The sequence below is a fragment of the Athalia rosae genome, chromosome 6 (assembly GCF_917208135.1).
Source record: "Athalia rosae chromosome 6, iyAthRosa1.1, whole genome shotgun sequence".
NCBI classification, from domain to species: Eukaryota; Metazoa; Arthropoda; class Insecta; order Hymenoptera; family Athaliidae; genus Athalia; species Athalia rosae.
Genome location: NC_064031.1, coordinates 7,521,988 through 7,531,987, shown reverse-complemented (window position 1 = coordinate 7,531,987; position 10,000 = coordinate 7,521,988). Strand labels below are relative to the sequence as shown.

Below are 10,000 nucleotides of genomic sequence, written 5' to 3'. Positions count from 1 at the left end.
AGTCCGAAAGAGTCGCGCATCACTCGTTGGATCGAAAAATTTTCAAAGTCCGAAAAATTTTCAAAGTCCGAAAGAGTCGCGCATCACTCGTTGGATCGAAAAATTTTCAAAGTCCGCAAGAGTCGCGCATCACTCGTTGGATCGAAAAATTTTCAAAGTCCGATAGAGTCGCGCATCACTCGTTGGATCGAAAAATTTTCAAAGTCCGAAAGAGTCGCGCATCACTCGTTGGAACGAAAAATTTTCAAAGTCCGAAAGAGTCGCGCATCACTCGTTGGATCGAAAAATTTTCAAAGTCCGAAAGAGTCGCGCATCACTCGTTGGATCGAAAAATTTTCAAAGTCCGAAAGAGTCGCGCATCACTCGTTGGATCGAAAAATTTTCAAAGTCCGCAAGAGTCGCGCATCACTCGTTGGATCGAAAAATTTTCAAAGTCCGAAAGAGTCGCGCATCACTCGTTGGATCGAAAAATTTTCAAAGTCCGCAAGAGTCGCGCATCACTCGTTGGATCGAAAAATTTTCAAAGTCCGAAAGAGTCGCGCATCACTCGTTGGATCGAAAAATTTTCAAAGTCCGAAAAATTTTCAAAGTCCGAAAGAGTCGCGCATCACTCGTTGGATCGAAAAATTTTCAAAGTCCGAAAGAGTCGCGCATCACTCGTTGGATCGAAAAATTTTCAAAGTCCGAAAGAGTCGCGCATCACTCGTTGGATCGAAAAATTTTCAAAGTCCGAAAGAGTCGCGCATCACTCGTTGGAACGAAAAATTTTCAAAGTCCGAAAGAGTCGCGCATCACTCGTTGGATCGAAAAATTTTCAAAGTCCGAAAGAGTCGCGCATCACTCGTTGGATCGAAAAATTTTCAAAGTCCGAAAGAGTCGCGCATCACTCGTTGGATCGAAAAATTTTCAAAGTCCGAAAGAGTCGCGCATCACTCGTTGGATCGAAAAATTTTCAAAGTCCGAAAGAGTCGCGCATCACTCGTTGAAACGAAAAATTTTCAAAGTCCGAAAGAGTCGCGCATCACTCGTTGGATCGAAAAATTTTCAAAGTCCGCAAGAGTCGCGCATCACTCGTTGGATCGAAAAATTTTCAAAGTCCGAAAGAGTCGCGCATCACTCGTTGGATCGAAAAATTTTCAAAGTCCGAAAGAGTCGCGCATCACTCGTTGGATCGAAAAATTTTCAAAGTCCGAAAGAGTCGCGCATCACTCGTTGGATCGAAAAATTTTCAAAGTCCGAAAGAGTCGCGCATCACTCGTTGGAACGAAAAATTTTCAAAGTCCGAAAGAGTCGCGCATCACTCGTTGGATCGAAAAATTTTCAAAGTCCGCAAGAGTCGCGCATCACTCGTTGGATCGAAAAATTTTCAAAGTCCGAAAGAGTCGCGCATCACTCGTTGGATCGAAAAATTTTCAAAGTCCGAAAGAGTCGCGCATCACTCGTTGGATCGAAAAATTTTCAAAGTCCGAAAGAGTCGCGCATCACTCGTTGGATCGAAAAATTTTCAAAGTCCGAAAAAGTCGCGCATCACTCGTTGGAACGAAAAATTTTCAAAGTCCGAAAGAGTCGCGCATCACTCGTTGGATCGAAAAATTTTCAAAGTCCGAAAGAGTCGCGCATCACTCGTTGGATCGAAAAATTTTCAAAGTCCGAAAGAGTCGCGCATCACTCAATGGATCGAAAAATTTTCGAAGTCCGAAAGAGTCGCGCATCACTCGTTGGATCGAAAAATTTTCAAAGTCCGAAAGAGTCGCGCATCACTCGTTGGATCGAAAAATTTTCAAAGTCCGAAAGAGTCGCGCATCACTCGTTGGATCGAAAAATTTTCAAAGTCCGAAAGAGTCGCGCATCACTCGTTGGATCGAAAAATTTTCAAAGTCCGAAAGAGTCGCGCATCACTCGTTGGAACGAAAAATTTTCAAAGTCCGAAAGAGTCGCGCATCACTCGTTGGATCGAAAAATTTTCAAAGTCCGCAAGAGTCGCGCATCACTCGTTGGATCGAAAAATTTTCAAAGTCCGAAAGAGTCGCGCATCACTCGTTGGATCGAAAAATTTTCAAAGTCCGAAAGAGTCGCGCATCACTCGTTGGATCGAAAAATTTTCAAAGTCCGAAAGAGTCGCGCATCACTCGTTGGATCGAAAAATTTTCAAAGTCCGAAAAAGTCGCGCATCACTCGTTGGAACGAAAAATTTTCAAAGTCCGAAAAATTTTCAAAGTCCGAAAGAGTCGCGCATCACTCGTTGGATCGAAAAATTTTCAAAGTCCGAAAGAGTCGCGCATCACTCGTTGGATCGAAAAATTTTCAAAGTCCGAAAGAGTCGCGCATCACTCGTTGGATCGAAAAATTTTCAAAGTCCGAAAGAGTCGCGCATCACTCGTTGAAACGAAAAATTTTCAAAGTCCGAAAGAGTCGCGCATCACTCGTTGGATCGAAAAATTTTCAAAGTCCGAAAGAGTCGCGCATCACTCAATGGATCGAAAAATCTTCAAAGTCCGAAAGAGTCGCGCATCACTCGTTGGATCGAAAAATTTTCAAAGTCCGCAAGAGTCGCGCATCACTCGTTGGATCGAAAAATTTTCAAAGTCCGAAAGAGTCGCGCATCACTCGTTGGATCGAAAAATTTTCAAAGTCCGAAAGAGTCGCGCATCACTCGTTGAAACGAAAAATTTTCAAAGTCCGAAAGAGTCGCGCATCACTCGTTGGATCGAAAAATTTTCAAAGTCCGAAAGAGTCGCGCATCACTCAATGGATCGAAAAATCTTCAAAGTCCGAAAGAGTCGCGCATCACTCGTTGGATCGAAAAATTTTCAAAGTCCGAAAGAGTCGCGCATCACTCGTTGGATCGAAAAATTTTCAAAGTCCGAAAGAGTCGCGCATCACTCGTTGGATCGAAAAATTTTCAAAGTCCGAAAAATTTTCAAAGTCCGAAAGAGTCGCGCATCACTCGTTGGATCGAAAAATTTTCAAAGTCCGAAAGAGTCGCGCATCACTCGTTGGATCGAAAAATTTTCAAAGTCCGAAAGAGTCGCGCATCACTCGTTGGATCGAAAAATTTTCAAAGTCCGAAAGAGTCGCGCATCACTCGTTGGATCGAAAAATTTTCAAAGTCCGAAAGAGTCGCGCATCACTCGTTGGATCGAAAAATTTTCAAAGTCCGAAAGAGTCGCGCATCACTCGTTGGATCGAAAAATTTTCAAAGTCCGAAAGAGTCGCGCATCACTCGTTGGAACGAAAAATTTTCAAAGTCCGAAAGAGTCGCGCATCACTCGTTGGATCGAAAAATTTTCAAAGTCCGAAAGAGTCGCGCATCACTCGTTGGATCGAAAAATTTTCAAAGTCCGAAAAATTTTCAAAGTCCGAAAGAGTCGCGCATCACTCGTTGGATCGAAAAATTTTCAAAGTCCGAAAGAGTCGCGCATCACTCGTTGGATCGAAAAATTTTCAAAGTCCGAAAGAGTCGCGCATCACTCGTTGGATCGAAAAATTTTCAAAGTCCGAAAGAGTCGCGCATCACTCAATGGATCGAAAAATCTTCAAAGTCCGAAAGAGTCGCGCATCACTCGTTGGATCGAAAAATTTTCAAAGTCCGAAAGAGTCGCGCATCACTCGTTGGATCGAAAAATTTTCAAAGTCCGAAAGAGTCGCGCATCACTCGTTGGATCGAAAAATTTTCAAAGTCCGAAAAATTTTCAAAGTCCGAAAGAGTCGCGCATCACTCGTTGGATCGAAAAATTTTCAAAGTCCGAAAGAGTCGCGCATCACTCGTTGGATCGAAAAATTTTCAAAGTCCGAAAGAGTCGCGCATCACTCGTTGGATCGAAAAATTTTCAAAGTCCGAAAGAGTCGCGCATCACTCGTTGGATCGAAAAATTTTCAAAGTCCGAAAGAGTCGCGCATCACTCGTTGGATCGAAAAATTTTCAAAGTCCGAAAGAGTCGCGCATCACTCGTTGGATCGAAAAATTTTCAAAGTCCGAAAGAGTCGCGCATCACTCGTTGGAACGAAAAATTTTCAAAGTCCGAAAGAGTCGCGCATCACTCGTTGGATCGAAAAATTTTCAAAGTCCGAAAGAGTCGCGCATCACTCGTTGGATCGAAAAATTTTCAAAGTCCGAAAAAGTCGCGCATCACTCGTTGGAACGAAAAATTTTCAAAGTCCGAAAGAGTCGCGCATCACTCGTTGGATCGAAAAATTTTCAAAGTCCGAAAGAGTCGCGCATCACTCGTTGGATCGAAAAATTTTCAAAGTCCGAAAGAGTCGCGCATCACTCAATGGATCGAAAAATTTTCGAAGTCCGAAAGAGTCGCGCATCACTCGTTGGATCGAAAAATTTTCAAAGTCCGAAAGAGTCGCGCATCACTCGTTGGATCGAAAAATTTTCAAAGTCCGAAAGAGTCGCGCATCACTCGTTGAAACGAAAAATTTTCAAAGTCCGAAAGAGTCGCGCATCACTCGTTGGATCGAAAAATTTTCAAAGTCCGAAAGAGTCGCGCATCACTCAATGGATCGAAAAATCTTCAAAGTCCGAAAGAGTCGCGCATCACTCGTTGGATCGAAAAATTTTCAAAGTCCGCAAGAGTCGCGCATCACTCGTTGGATCGAAAAATTTTCAAAGTCCGAAAGAGTCGCGCATCACTCGTTGGATCGAAAAATTTTCAAAGTCCGAAAGAGTCGCGCATCACTCGTTGAAACGAAAAATTTTCAAAGTCCGAAAGAGTCGCGCATCACTCGTTGGATCGAAAAATTTTCAAAGTCCGAAAGAGTCGCGCATCACTCGTTGGATCGAAAAATCTTCAAAGTCCGAAAGAGTCGCGCATCACTCGTTGGATCGAAAAATTTTCAAAGTCCGAAAGAGTCGCGCATCACTCGTTGGATCGAAAAATTTTCAAAGTCCGAAAGAGTCGCGCATCACTCGTTGGATCGAAAAATTTTCAAAGTCCGAAAAATTTTCAAAGTCCGAAAGAGTCGCGCATCACTCGTTGGATCGAAAAATTTTCAAAGTCCGAAAGAGTCGCGCATCACTCGTTGGATCGAAAAATTTTCAAAGTCCGAAAGAGTCGCGCATCACTCGTTGGATCGAAAAATTTTCAAAGTCCGAAAGAGTCGCGCATCACTCGTTGGATCGAAAAATTTTCAAAGTCCGAAAGAGTCGCGCATCACTCGTTGGATCGAAAAATTTTCAAAGTCCGAAAGAGTCGCGCATCACTCGTTGGATCGAAAAATTTTCAAAGTCCGAAAGAGTCGCGCATCACTCGTTGGAACGAAAAATTTTCAAAGTCCGAAAGAGTCGCGCATCACTCGTTGGATCGAAAAATTTTCAAAGTCCGAAAGAGTCGCGCATCACTCGTTGGATCGAAAAATTTTCAAAGTCCGAAAAATTTTCAAAGTCCGAAAGAGTCGCGCATCACTCGTTGGATCGAAAAATTTTCAAAGTCCGAAAGAGTCGCGCATCACTCGTTGGATCGAAAAATTTTCAAAGTCCGAAAGAGTCGCGCATCACTCGTTGGATCGAAAAATTTTCAAAGTCCGAAAGAGTCGCGCATCACTCGTTGAAACGAAAAATTTTCAAAGTCCGAAAGAGTCGCGCATCACTCGTTGGATCGAAAAATTTTCAAAGTCCGAAAGAGTCGCGCATCACTCGTTGGAACGAAAAATTTTCAAAGTCCGAAAGAGTCGCGCATCACTCGTTGGATCGAAAAATTTTCAAAGTCCGAAAGAGTCGCGCATCACTCGTTGGAACGAAAAATTTTCAAAGTCCGAAAGAGTCGCGCATCACTCGTTGGATCGAAAAATTTTCAAAGTCCGAAAGAGTCGCGCATCACTCGTTGGATCGAAAAATTTTCAAAGTCCGCAAGAGTCGCGCATCACTCGTTGGATCGAAAAATTTTCAAAGTCCGAAAGAGTCGCGCATCACTCGTTGGATCGAAAAATTTTCAAAGTCCGAAAGAGTCGCGCATCACTCGTTGGATCGAAAAATTTTCAAAGTCCGAAAGAGTCGCGCATCACTCGTTGGATCGAAAAATTTTCAAAGTCCGAAAGAGTCGCGCATCACTCGTTGGATCGAAAAATTTTCAAAGTCCGAAAGAGTCGCGCATCACTCGTTGGATCGAAAAATTTTCAAAGTCCGAAAGAGTCGCGCATCACTCGTTGGAACGAAAAATTTTCAAAGTCCGAAAGAGTCGCGCATCACTCGTTGGATCGAAAAATTTTCAAAGTCCGAAAGAGTCGCGCATCACTCGTTGGATCGAAAAATTTTCAAAGTCCGAAAGAGTCGCGCATCACTCGTTGGATCGAAAAATTTTCAAAGTCCGAAAGAGTCGCGCATCACTCGTTGGATCGAAAAATTTTCAAAGTCCGAAAAAGTCGCGCATCACTCGTTGGAACGAAAAATTTTCAAAGTCCGAAAGAGTCGCGCATCACTCGTTGGATCGAAAAATTTTCAAAGTCCGAAAGAGTCGCGCATCACTCGTTGGATCGAAAAATTTTCAAAGTCCGAAAAATTTTCAAAGTCCGAAAGAGTCGCGCATCACTCGTTGGATCGAAAAATTTTCAAAGTCCGAAAGAGTCGCGCATCACTCGTTGGATCGAAAAATTTTCAAAGTCCGAAAGAGTCGCGCATCACTCGTTGGATCGAAAAATTTTCAAAGTCCGAAAGAGTCGCGCATCACTCGTTGAAACGAAAAATTTTCAAAGTCCGAAAGAGTCGCGCATCACTCGTTGGATCGAAAAATTTTCAAAGTCCGAAAGAGTCGCGCATCACTCGTTGGAACGAAAAATTTTCAAAGTCCGAAAGAGTCGCGCATCACTCGTTGGATCGAAAAATTTTCAAAGTCCGAAAGAGTCGCGCATCACTCGTTGGATCGAAAAATTTTCAAAGTCCGAAAGAGTCGCGCATCACTCGTTGGATCGAAAAATTTTCAAAGTCCGAAAGAGTCGCGCATCACTCGTTGGATCGAAAAATTTTCAAAGTCCGAAAGAGTCGCGCATCACTCGTTGGATCGAAAAATTTTCAAAGTCCGAAAGAGTCGCGCATCACTCGTTGGATCGAAAAATTTTCAAAGTCCGAAAGAGTCGCGCATCACTCGTTGGATCGAAAAATTTTCAAAGTCCGAAAGAGTCGCGCATCACTCGTTGGAACGAAAAATTTTCAAAGTCCGAAAGAGTCGCGCATCACTCGTTGGATCGAAAAATTTTCAAAGTCCGAAAGAGTCGCGCATCACTCGTTGGATCGAAAAATTTTCAAAGTCCGAAAGAGTCGCGCATCACTCGTTGGATCGAAAAATTTTCAAAGTCCGAAAGAGTCGCGCATCACTCGTTGGAACGAAAAATTTTCAAAGTCCGAAAGAGTCGCGCATCACTCGTTGGATCGAAAAATTTTCAAAGTCCGAAAGAGTCGCGCATCACTCGTTGGAACGAAAAATTTCCAAAGTCCGAAAGAGTCGCGCATCACTCGTTGGATCGAAAAATTTTCAAAGTCCCAACGATTCTCGCATGGAACTAAGTTCCAACGTACTGCCAAATTTTTCAGGTCGCGTTGCTGTTTTGCCCCATAAGGAACACGTGTTATGACCGGCCGGCTCCGACGTCCGAGCGGCACCGTTGATACTTCATGCACCGAGCGGTCTCGACCGGTCGGTCGGCACCTAGTCCTCGGGTTTCGGAACTTTCGACTTGTTTCGGCCCGTATCTCGACATTCCTTTGCGGGTTTGTTGTCGGGGCTATGGTTTCGTCCTCACCGTGTCACGAACACGCAGACAAAAATTTTTTTCGAATTTTGAAAATTTTTCGTCTGAGCGGAGATTCGCACCACAGGCGTTCGTTTCGTTCCGGTAAGAACCACTCTCACGAGTTCAAAGTTTTTCCGAGCGCTCACGTTTCGCAGGGGCGAGTTCTTCGCTCCGTCTAGAAAATATGATTCAATTTGAATCGTCGACACTACATAACCGCGGGTCGGTGTCTAAGACCGAATGGCCCTTTATGCGGTGACCAGAAAGTCTTCTCTCGCAAGTCGAGGGAAGCAGTCGAACAGAGGCATCAACTCGCCACATTCCGTGCGTATCACAGTCTGTTCGCAGACGGTACACATTGATTTCCAATCGTACTCCCGACGCTTGCAATCTAGCCGAAGGATACGAGAAGGATAATTCGAACGATTTGCACCGGGGAGTCGACAAAAATTGTCTTCACCCGAGGAAACACAAAGTCGAACAGAGCGCTCTGAGCGCTAGTACGCGTACACAAGTTGTGCGGTACCAGATATACATATTATATTAAAACGTGTGGCCGACCGGGCAAAGACTCGGCGGCATGGGGCAACACACGAAAAGAGCTACCAATAACACAAAGCTCCCTGGTTGATCCTGCCAGTAGTCATATGCTTGTCTCAAAGATTAAGCCATGCATGTCTCAGTGCAAGCCATATTAAGGTGAAACCGCGAATGGCTCATTAAATCAGTTATGGTTTCTTAGATCGTACCCACATTTACTTGGATAACTGTGGTAATTCTAGAGCTAATACATGCAAACAGAGTTCCGACCAGAGATGGGAGGAATGCTTTTATTAGATCAAAACCAATCGGTGGCGGGTTCGTCCTGTCCGCCGTTTACTTTGGTGACTCTGAATAACTTTGGGCTGATCGCACGGTCTTGGTACCGGCGACGCATCTTTCAAATGTCTGCCTTATCAACTGTCGATGGTAGGTTCTGCGCCTACCATGGTTGTAACGGGTAACGGGGAATCAGGGTTCGATTCCGGAGAGGGAGCCTGAGAAACGGCTACCACATCCAAGGAAGGCAGCAGGCGCGCAAATTACCCACTCCCGGCACGGGGAGGTAGTGACGAAAAATAACGATACGGGACTCATCCGAGGCCCCGTAATCGGAATGAGTACACTTTAAATCCTTTAACGAGGATCAATTGGAGGGCAAGTCTGGTGCCAGCAGCCGCGGTAATTCCAGCTCCAATAGCGTATATTAAAGTTGTTGCGGTTAAAAAGCTCGTAGTTGAATCTGTGTCCCACGCTGTCGGTTCACCGCTCGCGGTGTTTAACTGGCATGATTGTGGGACGTCCTACCGGTGGGCTTAGCCTTTCGGGGCGGCCCAACTAATATCCCATCGCGGTGCTCTTCATTGAGTGTCGAGGTGGGCCGGTACGTTTACTTTGAACAAATTAGAGTGCTTAAAGCAGGCTATTTTCGCCTGAATACTGTGTGCATGGAATAATGGAATAGGACCTCGGTTCTATTTTGTTGGTTTTCGGAACCCCGAGGTAATGATTAATAGGAACAGATGGGGGCATTCGTATTGCGACGTTAGAGGTGAAATTCTTGGATCGTCGCAAGACGGACAGAAGCGAAAGCATTTGCCAAAAATGTTTTCTTTAATCAAGAACGAAAGTTAGAGGTTCGAAGGCGATCAGATACCGCCCTAGTTCTAACCATAAACGATGCCAGCTAGCGATCCGCCGAAGTTCCTCCGATGACTCGGCGGGCAGCTTCCGGGAAACCAAAGCTTTTGGGTTCCGGGGGAAGTATGGTTGCAAAGCTGAAACTTAAAGGAATTGACGGAAGGGCACCACCAGGAGTGGAGCCTGCGGCTTAATTTGACTCAACACGGGAAACCTCACCAGGCCCGGACACCGGAAGGATTGACAGATTGAGAGCTCTTTCTTGATTCGGTGGGTGGTGGTGCATGGCCGTTCTTAGTTGGTGGAGCGATTTGTCTGGTTAATTCCGATAACGAACGAGACTCTAGCCTGCTAAATAGGCGTACTTTCCGGTATCTCGAAGGCCCCCGGCTTCGGTCGGGAGGTTTTTACTACCGGCGTACAAATAAATCTTCTTAGAGGGACAGGCGGCTTCTAGCCGCACGAGATTGAGCAATAACAGGTCTGTGATGCCCTTAGATGTTCTGGGCCGCACGCGCGCTACACTGAAGGAATCAGCGTGTCTTCCCTGGCCGAAAGGCCCGGGTAACCCGCTGAACCTCCTTCGTGC

At 45.0% G+C, this 10,000-nt stretch overlaps 1 non-coding gene across 1 annotated transcript in view; it reads left to right on the top strand.

Moving 5' to 3' along the window:
• Positions 1–8,351: 8,351 nt before the first annotated feature.
• LOC125501619 overlaps positions 8,352–10,000 on the top strand; it is a 1,914-nt gene continuing 265 nt past the window's right edge. Inside the window, exon 1 of the ribosomal RNA XR_007279199.1 lies at positions 8,352–10,000. This exon is cut by the window's right edge and continues 265 nt beyond it. This is a non-coding gene — a ribosomal RNA (small subunit ribosomal RNA).